The sequence below is a fragment of the Diplotaxodon limnothrissa genome, linkage group LG18 (assembly GCF_057381915.1).
Source record: "Diplotaxodon limnothrissa isolate DT_005_m linkage group LG18, D_limnothrissa_male_GT1.1, whole genome shotgun sequence".
Lineage (NCBI taxonomy): Eukaryota > Metazoa > Chordata > Actinopteri > Cichliformes > Cichlidae > Diplotaxodon > Diplotaxodon limnothrissa.
In genome coordinates, this window is record NC_140613.1 from 32,982,805 (window position 1) to 33,004,187 (window position 21,383).

General features: G+C 44.4%; 1 pseudogene; it reads left to right on the plus strand.

Moving 5' to 3' along the window:
- Positions 1-13,418: 13,418 nt before the first annotated feature.
- Positions 13,419-20,845, plus strand: LOC146614012 (uncharacterized; annotated as a pseudogene).
- The last annotated feature ends 538 nt before the right edge of the window (positions 20,846-21,383 follow it).

A 21,383-nucleotide genomic window follows, 5' to 3' on the forward strand; every position in this document is an offset into this window, starting at 1 on the left:
CAATCTATTGTCAAAAGGGAGAAAGGTTGGGTGAGCCCAGGCCTCAGGAGGGTAGCCAAGCTAGTGTAACACACCCAAAGAAAGATTCTAGGTCTACCATGTTACACTAGTGTTCAAGAAAGTGAGAAGGACAACCCAACCATTGGAGTGATCTGGAGGTGAGTGACGGGCAGGAGGGCAGGTAGATGTGGGCTCCGTGAATGTTTCCAGAGAAGATAGCCATCGGAGCCTTTTCAGGTGAGCAGTCTGGAAAAACCATTGTTGAAGTGACGGCAGGTGAAATGAGTAATGGTCCTGAATTTCGTAGTGGAGAGCACTAGAGTAAAATTCAAGTGTGCACCAAGTTCGGACTGGGCCTCAAATTACTGATTTAATGTATGTATAAAAGAAGATACCGAATGTCTCATTGTTAATGTTGGATTCTGTTGGATTCTGGATTGTTAAGACCAGTGTAAGCTAGTCACCCAACTTAAACATGGAACGTCTACTTAAATAAATGTTGGCCTATTCTTTGATTTTAAAAAAAAGCAGAAAGAACAGACTGCTGGGTGAGTTAAACTTGCTCACATCAGCAGAGAGAGAACAGCCTTGCACTGTAAAAACATCTTGATAAAAAAATAAAACCGCTCTAAATGTTTAAGAGTTTTGCGTAGCCTTGTTTTGGCCATCACAACCTTCAGGGAGCTTTGAAGGAATGTCCTTTCATGGTTCCCTGAAGGTTACAGATTGTTGGGTTATGTGAATAAAACAGAGAACTTAGATGTATTAGGAGCAGCTGGTTGTTAGGGAGCCTCTGCTCATGTTAGGCAGACAGAGTGCTGAAGTGTTGCTGCCCTCTGCTGGACTGTGTGTTGTATTCAAAAGTCTAAAATTAAGATACCCATGTAATCCCTACGTACTATTAAAGTGCGTCAAGATTGAAAAATGCTACTCATGATGCTGAAACAGTTTCCTCCTGTGAAAAGAACAACTCAGTCTCCAGATGAGAATACGTTTGACTCTCTCTGATCATGCCCACTCTCACTTTCCATCAGGGTCTTTATTAAATCAGTCACCTCGATCACTAATCCACAACCACCAAGTATCCACCTGGTTATAAAAAAAACTATTTTGATTGTGGAGGGAAAGTTTATTATTCATGGCTTTCATGGATGAAAGGTTTTCTGTTTCCCTTGTTTCCCACATATTTTTTGCACAATTCCTCAGTGGTTATGACCGATGTATATTCTGTTCTTTCCTCAAGAGCGACTCTTTTTGCCAACTGATCTTCATCTGCACTGCCATGAACAAAAACATGCAAACATTGGAAGCCAAACAAAAACCACCTTATGAATAAACTGACCAAAACTATTTATCAAAATGAGGTCGGACATGAATGTAACTTCCTTTATTGTTGTCATTACTGTTGCTGAGTCACTGCATGTGTCCGAGTAGTCATGCTTATTGTTCTCCACCTGCTGTAAATACTGATATATTGTCAGAAATTCAGCATATGCCTTTTTAATTCATAAATAATTACCCCAAATTCCACGTTTCCATAAATCTATCAGTACTTCTCATTGTGATTGATTTCCATCTGTTATGTGTATCGCTACTGGCTTCTGGATCTGAGGGTAGCTGTTCAACAGACAGGAAGAGATTACAGTGCATTACAGTGAATAACAGTCATTTCATTTAGTTCGTTTAGTTTGGTTGTTGTGGTTCTCAAGGGTTTCCAGCACTGATCTTGCATAAAGTTAGCTCGAAATATTTTACTTTGACCTTTTTATTTCATGCACCATTTCAAACCAAGCTTATAACATTAAAGAATCAAAAACAGATTAACAAAGTAAAACTAAGCCCCTCTACTCTTGAACAATATCGTTTTTTCCCCTCCCAAGTAGTGAGTGAGTTGCTGATCTGTATAAAGCCATACATCCACTGTCGGTAATATTTTAGGTCTTTGCTTGTTATATCATCATGATTCACTCTGTTTACCCTGAATGCAACATCTGCCTCACATCAAACAACACTTTTCCTTCTAGTTTGCACTTCTTGATGTTCTTTTTTCTAAACATATTCTGACATTTTCAAGATTTCTGTAAGGGAACATATGAAACGGTTAAAAACTATGCTGGTCTTTCAACTACAAGGTTTCTTACAACAACATCAGCCAAGACAGGAGTGTTGCAAGGATCTTAAAACATTGAGGGTTTAGCCCAGCCCCGAATTCTTTTGGATTTTCACTTTATTATTTTTACAGAGAAAATAATCTAAAATGTCATACATTATGCCTTACCTCAAGGTTGAAGTCAGAAAAGGATACTAAAAGAAACAATCAGTGCAATTTGATTAGCTCTTGTTGGTTCCTATTTTTTATTTTAAACAGAAGGAGTCAAATGAAGACTTCCCTTTGTGCAAGTGAGCTTTGACATTTGTAACTTTGAATCTAAACACTATATAGTACTGATAGATTACTACTCAAAATTTATTTACATGGATGAACTGAAACACCACCGTAGTCGTAGTGTCATTGAACGACTGAAAGCCCAGTTTAGTAGACATGGCATCCCGTGGACAGATGATCCAAAGTACACTGCAGAAGAGTTCAAAAGCTTTTGTGAGAAATATGGTATCTCACATCAAACTTCATCACCTCACACGATTCACGCTAATGGAGATGCTCAGACGGTGAAGAAACTGTGGAACAAAACAGTAGACAATCATTTAGCGTTGCTGGATTACCGTACCACCCCCCCTCAAATCAGTTGCTTTGTCACCTGCTCATCCACTGATGTGCCTGCAGCTAAAAAGCTTCTTGTTCCAAAAGCATACTGACAAGGCCAACCAGCTGCTACTACTAAAAGTTAGCATACTGTGGGTGCATGAATCAAAGCTCTGTTTCTGCTAGGGCTACACCTCCCTTTATTTAGCTACATTTGCACCAATCCAGAGTCCAGTGGCTGACACCACAACAGATACATGTATACTTTGGAAGCGTCTCTGTGCGATCACAGCATATTTAATAGCCCAACAGCCCAACGACTGTAACTGGCAGTGAAAAGCACAACATGTTTGTAGTTCCAATGTTGATAAAACCTCAACGTGTCAAACTTAAAATGTGCAATCCTGCTTAGTGGGTTTAAAATGGACTTGTATGGTTTGGAGGTAATTTACTACAGGGATGTTCAGCCTGCAGCTGACCAGCCCTGATCGTATAAATACAGCAGACAAAGTGGAACAAGTATCCATGAGGGTGAAATGGTGGTTTTCCTGTCTGAAATCTAAAAAAGTATGACCATAAAGTTTTCAAAAGGAAGGTACTATCATCAGAATAATGATGAGAGTTCGAATCATTATTTAAGGAGTTGGAGCAGGTGGACAATCAGTCAATCAGTGCCACCTAAAGGCATGAACTGACAAGTAATTCACCACAGTATTTACATGATCATATCTTACCACAAGAGGTCAGTAAAGGGATTAAAAAAAACAACAACAGTCAAATTAGTTCCCAGAGCTTAAAAATGTTTTGGAAACTTGTTGCCTCAAAAAACAAACAAACAAACAAACAAAAAAACAGTACTGAGTACTCACTCTACATCCTGACTCAGGAGAGTGAGAATAGAACAAAAGATTAAAAAAGGAAAACAACACACAAACAAACAACTAGTCACCACTTAAGTTGTTAAGCTCCCCTATTTGAAACCACAACCTTTGGCTGTGTTATGTCTTTGTTGGAAATCTTCTGTTTAATCAAAAACATTTTTAATTCAGTGTCTTTTACTGTTGCATGTCATCCATACTCTGACGGATTTTGCCCCCTTTCAACAACTTTGTGAATAAAAATGTACAGGCACAAAGTCTGGTCAAAGTGTTCGTGCTTAACACGGTGCTGATCCTAACTCAGTAAGCTGTTGTGGAAATAACAAAAAAAAGTAAATAGTGCACAGCGTGCGGTGCCTTTTTGTTACCCACTGATCACCGGTTACAAGTTGACTTCTTAAATTAACCTGTTTTTATTAATATTTCAAACATCTTGTATCTGCTTTTGTCTCATCTCTCGTGCAGATTTCAGACAGGAGAATCACCATTTTACCCTCATTCTTGCTCCACTTCATTTGCTGTATTTGCTTTAAAAGCTTCGCCTCAGTGCCGTGACCCGGATTCGAACCGGGGTTGCTGTGGCCACAACGCAGAGTACAAACCACTATACGATCACGGCCGGTCAGCTACAGGCTGAACGTTCATGTAGTCGATCACCTCCAATCCACAGGAGTCAATTTTAAACCCACGAAGCAGGACTGTACATGTTAAGATTCACACGTTTAGGTCGTATCAACAATGGAACTACAAACATGTTGTGCTTTTCACTGCCAGTTACAGTCTGGATGTTGCGTTTTTTCTTATTCCACCATAAAAGCCTGGAATCTGCATGTAACAGCTGACCTGTACGATGTGCAGAAGAACACCAAAATGTATTTACAGTCAGACCACGAGACGTCCTAGTGTTAATGCAGATACTGTTACTGTGCCATGTGAGTAAATGAGTGCATCATTGACACAGATTTGAGGATCTATATGAAGAAGAAAAAGCACAATACAGACTGTAAGTGCAACAAAAAGTCCAGGTCCCTGTGTTCTGCAGGGCAGTTTCTGCTCTCTGTTCAGCAGCTTCTTCTTTGTGCAGATACTCCGGTCTGGAAAGTTGAGGAGATCTTTTGGAGAGAATCCTGCTGACAGAAGGGATTAGTGTACTCACCAGTGTCACCTGATCTCTGACATCACCACAAGGAGACCCCTGCATTGAGCATTTACACTGGTGTATGATAAATAAAGATGTGGACTTTTACACCAGAGATGTGTCTTTCAGTCCACCTGCTCCCACTGCTTATGAAACATATGTGTAATTTAAAAATGATTGAAACTGTAATCATTATTCTGATAGTACAAAGACAACAGACAGGGCTGGACTGGCCATCGGGCATACCGGGCATTTGCTCAGTGGGCCGCTCGTGATTTTTCGTTTTTATGGGCCGATGGGGGTTTGTTTCTTTTCTTTTTTTAACGGTGTAAATGAATGGTGGTGGATTGGCCAGTTGGTCATGAATGACTCTGGGCTGGACCAATTACAGCCGAGGAGGTTGGACTTTAAAGTTGAGGTGAAAAGGAACGTGATTTGTCCAGTACTACTTCACGTGCTAGAAAGTTGCTAATTCAATCATGAAACTGATCAATGATCAGCTGATCGGCTTTTCTCTCTGTGCCAGAAAGAGGAAACCGGCGGAGGTCGCGCTAAACAACAGCAGCACGTTTAAGGTGGATCAGCTGTTGTTAGGATTTATTTAATATTACTTTCAGGGGCGGATCTAGCAAAGTTTTGCCAGGGGGGGCCATGTAGGGCATTACCAGGGAAGGGGGGGCACAAAGAAATACTTTTATTTCTTATTCTCATTTAAAAATGTCTAGCTTTTAATAAATAATTATCTGAATCTTACAACCAAAGTTTTCATCTAATGTAAAATGTATAGAAATCCATTATTGTATTCAGTAAATATTAAGTCTAGTATATACCCTAGTAAGTTATATTATTCTTTCCTTTGGGAAGGTACCATCTGTGCAGTCTGCAATTCTGTTGAAGAAAGATGTTGAATCTATTTAATTACTTGAGAATAATAATCGATTTCTATGCATTTGTTTTATATGTGCATTAAATTAAAATCGGTTTTGTCAATTAAGCATCTTGAGGTAGAGGGTACGGGAGTGGTTCCCTATTTTTCTTCTTTTCTTTTTGTGCTAGGAGTTGGCAACCCTATTAGTTAGGTATATGTAATTATAAATTAGGTTGTTTTATATTTTTGCTGAGAACTGTTTAGAATACCAGAATAGGGAGGATGGTGTAGGTTTAAGTTTATTATAAAGGCTTTATGGCTTTTCCTTTAATACCATGGTGGGCCAGTCACTAGTCAAAATGCCCGGGCTGATTTTTTGTCCCACTCCAGCCCTGGTTGGTAGTTATATACAGTCTGTATAAGTGTGGTTAATATAATATAATAAACATTTGTAAGGAGATGACAGTTACTGTGAATTTACAGCAGTCACACAGTGATTAGTAATAAACAGAGCCAGTGAGAGTGAGTGCATTTAAGAAAGTGAGTGATTCAGGTGTGTCAGTTGGTTTGTCATCTGTTTTTGAGTGTGGGGGAGAGTTAGAATTTCTTGGTTTTAAAGCTAAGTTAGAAATATTTATAATGTAATTTCCAAAACTTGCATATGATCTGTAATTTGTTGCAGATCTACTGACTGTCACGTAGCATCTGGAGCAGTCTCAAATGGAGGTCAGTCCACTACTGCCACCTGTGGCCAAGTGCCATAGCCTACTACTAGATTAACTCTTGACACATCTGCAGTAGAGGCTGAGTGGCTGCACTTACATCTGGATCATTCAAATCGACCCACAAACATGTTGAAAGATACGATGCCAGCAATGTGGATTGTCAGGACTAAAACCAGTCATTAAGCAAAGACAACAGGGATCATTTGTTTCTGTTTATTTAGCATGCACAACATTTGTAGTCGCCTTCCGTACAGGGGATGTCCACGCACAGTGTGTGGTACCACCTTCCGCAGAAGGTGCATTCAATCTGTAAGAAAAATTAGATTGTCACAGTCATGCATCTAAAGTCAGGCTGTTGAGTGAAGCAACTAAACATGTTTAAATGTGCAGATACTGCAGATTTCTGTCCAAAAGTCTATGGATCACTCAATGTTTCCATGCATCCCTTAGTTGCTTCAGTGTCTTTAAAGTGCAGAGGCACACAGGTTACCTCAACTATAATTTTTCTGTTGGTGCATCAAACTGACATGTCACCCAGCAATATTGAAGTAACCCATTCAGAGTGCTTCAGGCTCTGGTATTGATTTGGTTATTTTACACACTCATCGGTTTCTGCACCTGAACTTCTCTCACCACAGGCATGGCATAGCTGGGAAAGGTCTTTGGAAACATATGCCAGAATGAGGATATACATATAAATGCTGACTATACTGACAGAATGTGTTGTGAGAACACTGATCAAATATTAATGTATCATATATTTGTGAAATAGGTATTTATTTTGTTTTTGCTGTGAAATGATATACACAAAAGGAGTGGGGATTTGTAAAACTTCAAGTTTTAAGGTGAAAATACACAATTGCATGTCATGTAGTTGAAGGTTTTTTTTTTTTTTTTGAAAGAACGGAAAACACTTAAAGTTCCAGATGTATTGTGCATGAAATGAATTCAAACGTGGCAATAGAGCCAGGTGCAGATGTGTGTCAAAAGTTAATCTGGCTGTAGGCTAGGCTATTTGCTGTTTTGTCGGTAGCGGCTCCTGAAAAGCAAGTCTACCACACATCTGTTTGACCAACGCCAGTTGATCTGCAACGCCAGTTAATCTGGAACACCGTTATCGTCACTCCCAAAACTCCGAACTTTCAACACGGGCTGAAAGACTCAGCGTGGCTGCAGCTTGTTGTTATGTCAGCTTAAATCAGTCATGTGATTTGGAGGTGCAGCGTGTCCGTGGACCCCAGAGGGTTAGTAACATATTAATTAACATATTAATTGCTTGGAAAATAAACTCATCCTGAAGATCAAGAATTCCCATCATGGAGAAGAAGAAAGCTGGATGCCAGAATCGCGGTTGCCTTGAAGGATGTTAGTCGTCTAACAGAGGCACAGAAGGGCATCATGAGATACGGGTCCTGGATGATGTAACAAAACAAAAACAAAAAAAGTCAACAGCAGAGGTTGAACGATTTAATGATTTAATTGATTGATTGATTGATTGATTGATTGATTGATTGATTGATAATACTTTATTCATCCCGAGGGAAATTGGGTTAAGGCTGCCAGCCGTGCCAGCGCCATCTTACCCTCCGACCCGTGTTGTCCGACCATACATACATTACACAAAACATCACATGGGGAAGACAGGTCAGAGAGGTATAACAATGGAAAATGCACCACATGAGGAAAGATAAGGAGAAAAAAATAACTCCCCCCAGACTGAGCTCCAACAGGGAGATCAGTTTGAGAACAGAAAAAAAAACACCTCCATTTGGTCTCCAAAGTCCCATTCAGGGTTTATTCTTAGCTGCATGCAAGAGTGGAAGAACAAATTTTTCCCCCAGTGGCCCTAATCCTCTTCCATAGGACCGCCCTTCTTCATTCCACCAACCTTATTTAAACCCAGCAAAAACTGCAGTTAGACTCATATCTCCACGTAGTCCTTTGCTCCGTGTAAATCAGGTAGTCCTCTGGATTTGTCCTCGGTATTGTGTGTGTATAGTTTTACTTTCCTTTGTCTTTGCGTCTTGCTTTGACTTTCTCGCACACAGCAAGTAAAGCGTTTTATGTGTGTATCACTTTTGAATAATGTGTTCTTGTGAATAAAGTAGGTTGTACTCTCATATAAGCGAGCAGAGAGTCGCTGTTGACAAGTTTCTGAAACGGGCTGCACCGTGTCCAGTGTCTTAGCTTCAGTGGGTGGGGCAGCTCCGGCTGTTGTTTCTGTATGTATGCACTCTCCTAAAAAAGTCACTTTTTCTTGATGCTTTAATCTAAAGTCTTTTGTTGTGTTTCCTGTATGTAACGCTGTAGCAGTTTAACGGTTGTTTGCATGTTACAGGAAAACACGATCAGCTATGTCCGCCGTCAGCAGCTCAAACACAGCCTTTGCCTTGGAGCGGTTCCACACTCTGAGCCAGACAAACCCTGCTGGGAACGTCTTGGTCTCTCCTCTGAGCATCAGCTCAACCCTGGCCATGGTCTACCTGGGAGCTAAAGGAGACACTGCAGCTCAGATGGCTCAGGTCAGCTCACTGTTACTTGTTACCTGCACCACCATCAGTTGATCAGCCAGCATGATCCCTGTGCAACTTCAAGCCCTCGTTGCGTTTTAAAAGCAGTTATGGAAGCGTTGAGCTGCCACCCAGGCAAAAGAAAAATCGAGCCATATCACATTATAATGTCAAAACTTCATTGTTCTAACAATATACCATCATGTAAGTACAATATACTTATTCTGAAGAATATGTGAGATTTGTTGGAGTTAATGCTACTCCAAAAGCACTCACAACAAGAGAGGTTGAAGAAGCCTCTGCTACAGACTCAGAATTAACAGAAGTGCGAAGAGCTATTGAAAACGGACACTTTGAAAAATGCAAAACATGTGCACCCATTGCAAATGAACTGTGTGTCATCGGCTACATAGTTTTGCGGGGAACTCGCATTGTATTGCCAGAAAACCTCAGAGCTCAAGCACTTTCACTAGCTCATGAAGGACATTTAGGAATTGTTGGAACCAAACAGCATCTCAGAACAAAAGTTTGGTGGCCAGGGATGGACAAAGCTGCAGAAAAATTTTGTAAAGCTTGTCACGGGTGTCAAATAGTAGCCAGACCAGATCCACCTGAACCACTGAGAAACACACTTTTACCGGATGGACCATGGCGAGATGTGGCGGTAGACTTACTGGGACCGCTACCTTCAAACCACTCAATACTTGTACTGATAGATTACTACAGTCGGTACTATGAGTATGATGTAATGTCATCTACAACTGCTGAAAAAGTCATTGACTCCGTGTCTGCTAAATACTGTGTATTTAGCAGACACGGGCTACCAGTTACCATCAAATCTGATAACGGCCCACAGTTCAAATCTGAGCTGTTCAGAGAATATTGTGAAACTAATGGAATCAAACATATAAGAACTACACCAAAATGGGCTCAAGCAAATGGAGAAGTGGAACGTCAAAATGCATCATTGATGAAAAGAATCAGGATTGCACCAGCCGAAGGACTTGTAACAGTGTATCGCAGCATTGAACATCCAACCACAGGCAAAAGTCCAGCAGAACTCCTGTTCAACTGCAAAATGAGAGGAAAGTTACAGAACATCAGTGAGGCAAAAACAACGGAATTGGACGTGCGTGACAGAGACGCTGAACAGAAAGGAAAATCTTTCTGCTGATGAACGAAGGGGAGCTGAGTATTCAAAGGTTGACACGAGAGACACAGTGCTGGTTCAACAAAACAAAGTGGACAAGTTTCCAACACCATTCAATGCAACACCACACAAAGTTGTAAGCAGAACTGGAAACCAAGTCATTATTGAATCACCAACAGGAGCTCGCTATCACTGGAATACGACATATGTGAAGAAATACGAGACAAATGAGACCAGAGAAAGACACTACGAACAAAACACAATACCTGAAAGGGAGGAAGATGAAACACCCACAAAGACTGACACCTTCACTCCAACACCACAAGAGGGCTCCCAGGGGCCAGAGAGACCAAGTAAATCACAGAGGGCTAAAAAGATGCCTGAGAGGTTTTGTGATTTTGTGGTGAAATGAACTATAATATGTTAAGGTGAAGAGGCAACTTAAAATTGGCAAGTTCCAAGTTCATATGTGTATGTCGACATGTATATATTGGGGGAAAAAAAAGGTACATGTGTGGTGAGACAGTTAGAAAATATAACTGTTAGAAAGTAAGACAAGAAAGAATGTTCAATGTTGGAAAAAAAAAGACATCAAAGTTATTACGACTAAAGTTTGAGTCTAAGGAAAAGGGGGATGCCGTGTATTGATATATGGCTATGTCTTATTGTGGTGACTTTTGAACCGGATGTTGTTGTCAGAAGGAGGCCTCGTTAAGTGGCTAGTTGTCAGATCGACAGTATTCAATAAAGCAAGATAAAGACTGATAGGTTTGTAGCTTGAACCTATTCGCTGGAACGTTGAGGACAATATAATTACACAGCAAGCAAGACCCGAAGTAGGCAAAGTTCTTCATGTTACTCATGCATGAGGGAGACCTGCCTGGAGCCAAGTGTCGTTCCACCACTTGACCTCCGTCAGACTCTCAGCCAGGTTCCCCATAGCACTCCTTTTATTGTGGTTACATGAATATGCATAGGGTCATTAACATATAGCATCTTACATAGGTATACATGTGAACAAAGAATACTGTGTGTGTGTGTGTGTGTGTGTGTGTGTGTGTGTGTGTGTGTGTGTGTGTGGTACTGCTGATCAAAGGGTCATATAACATGAAAGCACAAAAGCAAACATCCTTGGTCAGGAAGAGGGTAGTCTCCCCCTCACCCTAGATGGTTCACCCTAGATAACATGGTGAGGAAGTCCAGCAGTTAAAGCACTTAGACTAAAACAGACGTAGCTACGTTAATCCTACCATAAAACGATAAGACAAGGTACGACCTCTCTCGTGCTCCCAAAGTGCTCTCTAATGCACACAAAGTTTGCAGACTATCACTACACAATTGATTATACACCTCTAAGCATATATGGTTAAATATCTCTAAGCATAAATGACAATCAACAATACAAAACCTAACAAAGACCGTGCTTTATGTCCTGATTTAATTCAGAGTGCTCTGCCTAATTCAGTAATAAGGTGGGCACACAACAAGTAGGAATCAAGCTCTTAGAATTTTGCGAGGCGTCTGACGACAAGGGGTGTTCGCATGAAAATGATAACAGCAGGTATTGGTGAAGGGGGACTTTTAGGGGCGTGAAAGAGGAGTGGTCCCGCTCCTGAAATTCAATACACTTATTTAGATTATTGCAATGATGTTGTGTGTATTGTGTTGCTCTCTTTTTGCTAGTTTTCTCTCTTTTTTTCTCGAAACAGGTGATTGTGGTGATTGTTTTCTTTTTTTAAGTCCCTTCTCTCACTGTCACTCTTCACCTCAAATAGACCAATACGGCTGTGATGATCCACTTGGTAAAGTAAATCCATTGGTCATCGTTCTTGGCCCTCAGACAACAATTCTGATGGCTAAAGAACCAAACAGGACCGGCAAAAAAAGAAAAGAAAAAAAGAATTGGGTATTGATATGGTTACATCCTGGAATTAATACTATATGTTATGTTAATTCTGACATAAATGAAATCCAATTAGAAACTTCTGAAATGCTGCATTTTCAAATTGTGAGCTAAGTAAAGGATGGCTACAACAGAAGATGAACAGTGAATGAGGCCTATAAGAAGGCGTAGAGTAGCTGAGACAGACGGTTAGACCAGCAGGTGTTTTGGAAAGCAGTGGCCATTCATATTTCACAGTTCATACACTCCAGTCCAGCATAACAGCTTGGGTGATGGGTAATGCAGTAGAGGGCTTAAAGCTATAGTTTTATTACTTGCTGTTTCAAAAGTGTGTTATAAGACCTCAAATACAGTTCTTATTGGTCTCACACTTTGTGTAAAATCTGCAGTAATGTTCTCGTCTCTGTCTGGGCAGGAGTCAGCCAAATCATGACATCATGGTCTGCCACTGTCCATCATGTCTGTTTGTTTGTTTGTTTTCCCCTCCACTGTAGCGCATTCTGTTAAATGCAATCTGATCTTGTAAGCTGGAAACCGGTGCTGATGTCATATGTATTTGAACAAATGCAATTTGGTGTCAAATTGTGCAAATGTGCCTGAAAACTAGAATCCATAGTGGAATGATAAAACAAATTACAGGACTGATAAAATGAGAAGCCTTTGTTATGCTAAGAAATTATGCCAAGGTAGTATTGGAGGTATAGGTTTCCTAGTCTCCTTATTATTTTATAAATAAACATGTTACTTCCTTAAGAGCATTGTAGGAAATGGATATTTGGAAAGTTAAATATTATAAAACAAGAATTGGAAATTATTTTGAAAAGTGACATTAAACAGTGTCTCTCCTGTTTTTTCCAAAGCAGATATTGTGTCAGGGTCCTGGGACTGGGCGACCCAGGATCCCTGGGCAGTCATGGACCTGCGTATTATTATTATGTATTTTTGGTGTCGTTTCTCCTTCTCTGTGCGTGTACATATGTGTGTTTCTCTGTGCTGTGTTAGTCTGTGTCCCACTCATATGTTTAGGCGAGGTATGGGTGTGTATGTCTGCGGGTGTGCCTGGAGGATGGAGCTCGGCCACCTGCAGGCCTGAGGGGTGTGGCCCTGCGGAGGGACTGGCCACACCCGAAGCCACACACCTGCCGCTGATCAGGGCTCGTCGGGGGAGCTACTTAGGAGAGTCTTGGAGCTCCCACCGACGCGGGATCATTGAGTTATCTTACCAAGTCAGTGTGTGTTAGCGTAGGTCTGTGCTGTGCGTATATGTGCTGGTTAGTGTTGACGGCTGCGTCTCTGGTTTCCCTACAGGAGGAGGAGTGGTCCGGAGAGGCAGCACGCACGGGGGTGCGGAAACACAACAGCGGGGAGCACGAGCACAGATATCGGAGGGAAGCACGCGCACGGGGTTCGAGGGAGCAACGGGGAGTTATTGTGTTTACAGCTTTCCACTGTAAATAAAGAGCACTGTTTGCATCGCAGAGTCTGCGTTTTGGGTCCTCCTTTCCCCACATCCCCACGGTCTGCCAGCCAGACCGTGACAGAATGATCCCGCCACCCACCATGGACCCAGCAAACTCAGGAGTTGCCACGGAGGAGAGATCGCTCACGCAGCTATGGGATTACTGCCGGAGCGTAATCCAGGCTGTAGACCCATCCAAGAGACATATACAGGTAGTGTTCTTTGACAATTACCTCTCATCCACTACCTTCACCACGAACATTCTGGACATTCACAAACTTAGGCACCTGGTCGCTAGTTTAAGGGAGAGCTCGAGTTTCGAACTATTTGGCTTGGGTGGTCCTAGCACGGACAGTTCGGCTGCTCTCCTAGAGACTCTTGCCGCTTGGTTTTTCACACGTCGGCGGAGGGCTTTCCCGTCGGTGCTCGCGGCACAATCGTTTGATCCGCCATTACAGAAGGCATGCCGCACTCTCCACCGCCATCCCATTACGCCTCAACCTACTCCTGCGGTTTCAGCCCGGTCAGCTGGCAACGGACCGACAGCGCTCATCACCGCAGTGAGTAAACCCGACTCGTTTGTCTATTAATCATGTCATTGAAAATCACAACCCAGATGAACAGCAGAAGACTGTTTCCATACACCCGGCCCCGCCTTCACGGAGGAGAAGGCGTCCTCGCAAACAGCGTTCAACCACATCCACACTCACTCCTGTGCTGGTCGAAGACTCAGGACCAGCGGCTCTGGATGCCACAGTGAGTAAAATGGACTCTGCCGGTGTTATAAATTCCCTTTCTGTAAACATAAAAATAGAAACTGTTTGCTGTACCTCCAAAGACCCAGCAAATATTCCCTCTGAGACTGTAAGCTGGGAGCTAGGGAGCTCCGAGCATACAGACCCAAATGACTTTTTGGCTCAGTCTGGCCGCATGGAGACGGAGGTTCTCCCCAGGGCTTCCCCAGAGACCGAACTGGAGGTCTCAGTTGCCTCTGGACCCCTGGAATTTGTTGGGCCAGCTGTAACATTTTCATCCTCTCCACCCTTCATAGTAGCCATCTCACCCTCACCTCAGCCTGCTGCCCAGCTGGTGGCTCAGTCTTCAGTCCTGTCAGCCTCTCACCTTCATCCTCAGTTGGAGGTCGATATGCCGGCCGGACCACCTCTGCCATCATTTCACCCATCTGTCCCTGCATCGCTGTCCAGTCTACCGGGAGTGGCTGCCACACCATCGTCGCCTCCGGATCATCCATCTGTGGCTGAAGCGCAGCCGTCGACTCATCCGCCTGCAGTCGCCCCTCAGCCGTCTGCTTCACTGGCCGCTACCTCACCACCCGCACCTGCCTTGCCCGAGTGGGAGCTCTGCGGGCCCCGGTGGGTGCTCAGCGAACGGGAGGAGCTCGCGCTGCCAGCCGAGAAGCCCGGCGAGCCGGAGAAGCTCGCGCTCGAGCCGGAGCCGGAGCAGCTCAGCGAGCCGGAGCAGCTCAGCGAACCACCAGCAGAGGAGCTCGGCGAGCGGAAGGAACAACCGGCGCTGCCAGCAGCCGAGGAGGAGCTCGCGCTGCCAGCAGCCGAGGAGGAGCTCGCGCTGCCAGCAGCCGAGGAGGAGCTCGCGCTGCCAGCAGCCGAGGAGGAGCTCGCGCTGCCAGCAGCCGAGGAGGAGCTCGCGCTGCCAGCAGCCGAGGAGGAGCTCGCGCTGCCAGCAGCCGAGGAGGAGCTCGCGCTGCCAGCAGCCGAGGAGGAGCTCTCGCTGCCAGCAGCCGAGGAGGAGCTCTCGCTGCCAGCAGCCGAGGAGGAGCTCTCGCTGCCAGCAGCCGAGGAGGAGCTCTCGCTGCCAGCAGCCGAGGAGGAGCTCTCGCTGCCAGCAGCCGAGGAGGAGCTCTCGCTGCCAGCAGCCGAGGAGGAGCTCTCGCTGCCAGCAGCCGAGGAGGAGCTCTCGCTGCCAGCAGCCGAGGAGGAGCTCTCGCTGCCAGCAGCCGAGGAGGAGCTCTCGCTGCCAGCAGCCGAGGAGGAGCTCTCGCTGCCAGCAGCCGAGGAGGAGCTCTCGCTGCCAGCAGCCGAGGAGGAGCTCTCGCTGCCAGCAGCCGAGGAGGAGCTCTCGCTGCCAGCAGCCGAGGAGGAGCTCTCGCTGCCAGCAGCCGAGGAGGAGCTCTCGCTGCCAGCAGCCGAGGAGGAGCTCTCGCTGCCAGCAGCCGAGGAGGAGCTCTCGCTGCCAGCAGCCGAGGAGGAGCTCTCGCTGCCAGCAGCCGAGGAGGAGCTCTCGCTGCCAGCAGCCGAGGAGGAGCTCTCGCTGCCAGCAGCCGAGGAGGAGCTCTCGCTGCCAGCAGCCGGAGATCAGCGGACCGGAGGGACCTCCACGTCTAGCGCGGCCTCCTCGCCATCTACGTCCGGTGCGTCCACGTCAGCGATCGGCGCGTCATGGGCCTGGTGCCACGCCTCGCTGTTGCTCACCGGAGCAGCGCCGCCGCCACCGGACCCGTGGCAGGCCGCCAGAACCGTTCCGCTGCCACCGGACCCGTGGCAGGCCCCCTGAACTGTTTTGCTGCTGCTGCCGGACCCGGGGCCGTCCGCCGGAGCTGCTACGTCGCCGCCGTTGGGCTCGAGGTAGGCCCCCTGAACTCTTTTGTTATGTTGATGGGCCGCCTGAGACTGTTTTGTGGCGTTTTTTCTTTTTGTTGCTCCGCTGCGGGATGCGCGGTCGGACTCTGGGACTGTGACCTTGGGGGGGGGGGGGTTGTTTTCTTTGGGGGTTTTTGCTTGTTTTGGTTCTGCCCTCCGTCCTGGACCTCCCGCCGCCCGCCCTGGGTTGGTTGTACTGTTTTTGGTTTGTGTTTTTGGGTCGTCGGGAGCCGACCCTTAGAGGGGGGGTACTGTCAGGGTCCTGGGACTGGGCGACCCAGGATCCCTGGGCAGTCATGGACCTGCGTATTATTATTATTATTATTATTATTATTATTATTATTATTATGTATTTTTGGTGTCGTTTCTCCTTCTCTGTGCGTGTACATGTGTGTTTCTCTGTGCTGTGTTAGTCTGTGTCCCACTCATATGTTTAGGCGAGGTATGGGTGTGTATGTCTGCGGGTGTGCCTGGAGGATGGAGCTCGGCCACCTGCAGGCCTGAGGGGTGTGGCCCTGCGGAGGGACTGGCCACACCCGAAGCCACACACCTGCCGCTGATCAGGGCTCGTCGGGGGAGCTACTTAGGAGAGTCTTGGAGCTCCCACCGACGCGGGATCATTGAGTTATCTTACCAAGTCAGTGTGTGTTAGCGTAGGTCTGTGCTGTGCGTATATGTGCTGGTTAGTGTTGACGGCTGCGTCTCTGGTTTCCCTACAGGAGGAGGAGTGGTCCGGAGAGGCAGCACGCACGGGGGTGCGGAAACACAACAGCGGGGAGCACGAGCACAGATATCGGAGGGAAGCACGCGCACGGGGTTCGAGGGAGCAACGGGGAGTTATTGTGTTTACAGCTTTCCACTGTAAATAAAGAGCACTGTTTGCATCGCAGAGTCTGCGTTTTGGGTCCTCCTTTCCCCACATCCCCACGGTCTGCCAGCCAGACCGTGACATATTGGCAGTAGGGAATGTTCATGGGAAGAGTCTTCTATTGAGATCTTTAACCTTTTTTGTTTCCCATTGCAGTGAAAGAGTCATGATATGATGGTTTCATCCAACACATCAATTCTGAGGATCCAAAGCAACACCAAGGGTGGGAACCTACATGGTTGCTGTGCTCTAAAGAGGGCCTACACGAGTAATATTTACAGGAACATGTAGAAAGTTGCTGCATAATGAGGTTTGATACTCTCATGCTGAAGAGACACTACAGCCTCTGCTCACAGTGATGTACGATGTGATCCCTGCACAGCTCATATGCTGAACAAAAAACTGCTAGGACAGGTAATCAGTCCCCTGCTGGGGCAGATTGGGGAGTAAGCAGTTCATTCAGCTTCTTAAAATAAGGACGTCATGTTCTCTTCAATGATTTTGTGTGTTTCTCCGTTAGTACACAATTGGTCCAGTCCAGATTCCAATTGTTCAGGCATTGTTCCTGGGTCTGAAATGCACTGAGATGTCGAGCTTGGAAAAAACTCTCCTGAGTTTCTCTGATACACCGGCTACATAGGGGACGATGTTCCCTCTAAGCTGCACGTGTGCACAATTGTGCACTGCTGGCACAGTCTCTACGCACAGAAAATCTGCGTTGCGTACAAAAAAAAAATCGAACTTGATTTGAAATTAAAACAAAATGTATCATGTGGACCAATCAAAAAATGATATGGCAACATGGCATTTAGTTGTTTAGGAAGGGGGGAAGGTTTAGGAGTGACGGCGGTGTTTTGAGATGTGAGAGATTTTCAACATTTAGTGCAAATCTTGTGTAGTTAGTGTGTAGTTAGTGTGTAGTGTAGTCAATAGTTTTGTTGTGTGTGTCAGAACAATGAGGCGACTGCTGAATGGTACAGGTGTTACAGCAGTGATACATCTCCTGTTGTCAGGCCTGCAGGTATCAGGCTGTTGTTCTCCTTTATCTCATAGTGGACAGAAAAAATTTTTTGGAGTTACACAAATAATGTGTGGCATCAGATTTGATGCAGAACAGCTGATTGTTCTGTAAATAGTTTGAAATGTTTATTTAAAAAAACGCCTTGGCTGCATTTTTAGGTAAACAGCTGCAAAAAACTTTGTTGTTTGCATAACTCAGTTACTTTTTTGAAGAAGTAACTATATAATTAATTGCAGACAGAGTTACAGGACTCTCTCCCAGACCACAGACTCAGACTCATAATGCAAGTCAGAGCTTTATAAAAAAAAGAAAAAGAAATTCTTGTTTTCAAAATTGGAGTTAAAGTTATTTTTTACTTCCAATAGTGTTAACATACTACACAGGTCAGGAACAAGATTTTTTTTTTTAAATTTTCATTGTAAGTGGGCTAAAGCAGTTAATTAAAAGTAGTCTAACATAAATGTAAATGCTGTAATTTGATTATTTTAATAAACCATGTAACTTGGATGGATTCAATGCTGGCGTGACCACAGTGCACACGTCTGCTGTTGCTCACAGTGGTAGTGATCATAAATTCGATTCTTTTTACTGAATCAGGTTTCTTGAGTCATTTGAGTCACTGAGTCAGTTGACCAGAGAGTGCAAAAATGTATATTTTTGCACTCTCTGGTCAACATTGATAGGGGACGACAATGTTGTTGCGTCTGTCTTTCTTATCCTCCCTAGCTGCTGTCTGATTGTCACCATTTGACCTTAGAACTGAAGAAGCTTCTCGGATGAGAGGTGAAATGTCTTCAAGCAACTTAAAGAAGTCCAGACGCTTTTCTTTCCAAGCTCCTTAAACTACAATGACCTGGATGACTGAGAACCTTCACAGACATACGAGATAAGGTAAACCAAAATGTGAATCAAAATGGCAGGAGACACTTTATTTTATCATTAAAATATAGGTATACAGGTCATTTCTTCACACAGAAGGAACTAGATTCCTGATTAAGGTTTTAAGGATAATTTATATCTTTTGATATTTATTTTGTGGGTTTTTGTGGATTTGTTGAATGAAAAAGAGATCTGTACCCACTTCTCAGACTTGTGATAATTATTAGCACTCTCCACTGGCACATCCTGTAGTGATCTTGGCAGCCTGTTGAGCCAATTGTGCAACCCTACAGTGATGCACTGTCGATCTCCGGCTCCCTTCTCTATTATCAATGTAACTAAAGATAATGCAGCACTTGATCCTTTTATTGATTTCATACAGATACATACAGGTCATTTCCTAAAAAAAGGGAAATGTACTATTAACATTCTATTTCATGTATGTGATTATTTCAGATGTAATTCATATTTCACAGTAGTAATAGTAAATTACTTCATGTATTCAAGATGAGAGACCACGGCTATAAAAGCGAAGGGGGATTTGGGAAGTCTGTCGCAGCCATGTCCTCTCCGTTTGTACGCGAGCCACCCATTGCAGAAGGTGCAAGATTGATAAGGAGAGTTTTCAGAATCCAGCGTATATATTGCGGGATAGACAGGATCCTTTAGCTCAGCGCGACAGTGTGCTCATAGAGAGATATCGATTTTCCCGTGAGGGTATTATTCACTTAACCAACTTGTTGACGAGGGGGTGCAGGACCACCACCTGTCTTTTTTTGCTCTGCCCTTTTCTTGGTTGCTGTTATGAACAAACAGATTATTCCAGGGTCTCTTTCCAAGAGACGAAAAGCAATATAAGTGATAAATATTACCATTCTGTAGAATGTTCTTATATTTCACTTTTACTTGTTCCCATGTTCTAGTGGGTCCTGTTGTGGCTCTAATGTGAAAGAGGATATAATGTAATATAATATAATATATATAATGTAATATAATATAATAAATGTACCCTACCGCCTACTGGTGTTGGCCAGAGTGGCCGATGGCGCGATATGGCAGCCTCGCTTCTGTCAGTCTGCCCCAGGGAAGCTGTGGCTACAACCGTAGCTGCTTCCACCAGTGTGTGTGAATGTGAGAGTGAATGAATAGTGGCATTGTAAAGCGCTTTGGGTGCCTTGAAAAGCGCTATATAAATCCAATCTATTATTATTATTATTATTATTATTATTATTAGCGCGATGATTTGATCTTGGATGTAGTAAGCGAAGTACGAAGAACGGACCCCTGGTCTGCACTTGAGACCCTGCTATCGACCGTGACAGCGCAGGCTTCAAAATAAGACGCAACCATTTACTTCTGAGATATGGCCTTCTTTTTGGTTTAATTGTTTTGTGTGGATTGGCATTTAATTGCTGGTTTTGTTTTTGGGTTTAGTTGTTGTTGTTGTTGTTATTATAGGAGCATTAATGTGTAAGCAGAGCAGGTGGGCTTCAGAACAACCCTCAAGGCTCATTCCTGAGCCAGAGACAGAAAGATTATCAGATGCTGCCTGCAGCTCCTTATGTCCTGTCAAAACCATCAAATATTAAAACACTTTTAGGTCTTTTCTCTTTCATAAATCCACAGCACTGTAACCTTTTCTCCTGAAAAGCCTCATGTAGCAGGTTTGACATGATAGCTATTAACAACCATAGCTGGCATATATGAGAGGGTCTGCCAGGAGGGGGGTAAAAGCACTTCCTGTTTTCTAGAGGTTGTGTGTAAAACCAATTCAATTTCACTTTGATTCCCCTCCTCTACTGACAAGTTATCATTTTTTTTTAGTTTATGGTTTTCACACACAGTCCAAATAATCAAAACACACCTAGATGAAATCAAACCTAATCAGTTGTGTCACGGACACGGTTCCGGGGACTCGGGGTCCTTGAACAGTGTGGACCATTGTTATTGTTATTGTTGTATTGGATGTATGTTTGCTGCACTGTGCTCTTGTGTTCCATGCTGGTGTGTGTGTGTGTGTGTGGGTGTCTGCAGGTGTGGCTGAAGGATGAAGGACAACCACCTGCAGGCCTGATGGGCGTGGCCCTGATGGGCGTGGCCCTGCCGGCTGCCGGTCACGCCTAGCTTCTCACACACCTGCTTCTGATCAGGCTCGTCGGGGGAGCTACTTAACAGTGCGATGGAGCTTCCTCCGGTGCAGAATCGTTGAGTTAGACTCCATGTCAGTGTTTAAAGTGCTGTTCAGTGTATGCCTGCTGGAGTTGGTGCCATAACGGCTGTCTGTTGTTTTTCCTCAGGAGGACAGCGGAACACAGGACTGCAAGACACACGGGGTGTGCGAAGGCACAGGGGCCGAGAGCACGAAATACCAGCACTTAGGAGAAGACACGTCACGGGAGTCGAGGGAGCATTTTTGGAGATTTAATGTGTGGTGTACATTTACCTCACTGTAAATAAACCCACTGCTCATTCCACTAAGTCCAGCATTTGGGTCCTTTCTCCAACATCCCCCACGGTCTGCCAGCCAGACCGTGACAAGTTGTGACATATTCCAATTCATATTGTCAATTCTTTTAGGAACAGATGCCTTTGATGACTGACTTATTCAGCAGTGAATTAGTAAACATAATAGAAGAATACTTAACATTCTAGACCGATCTTG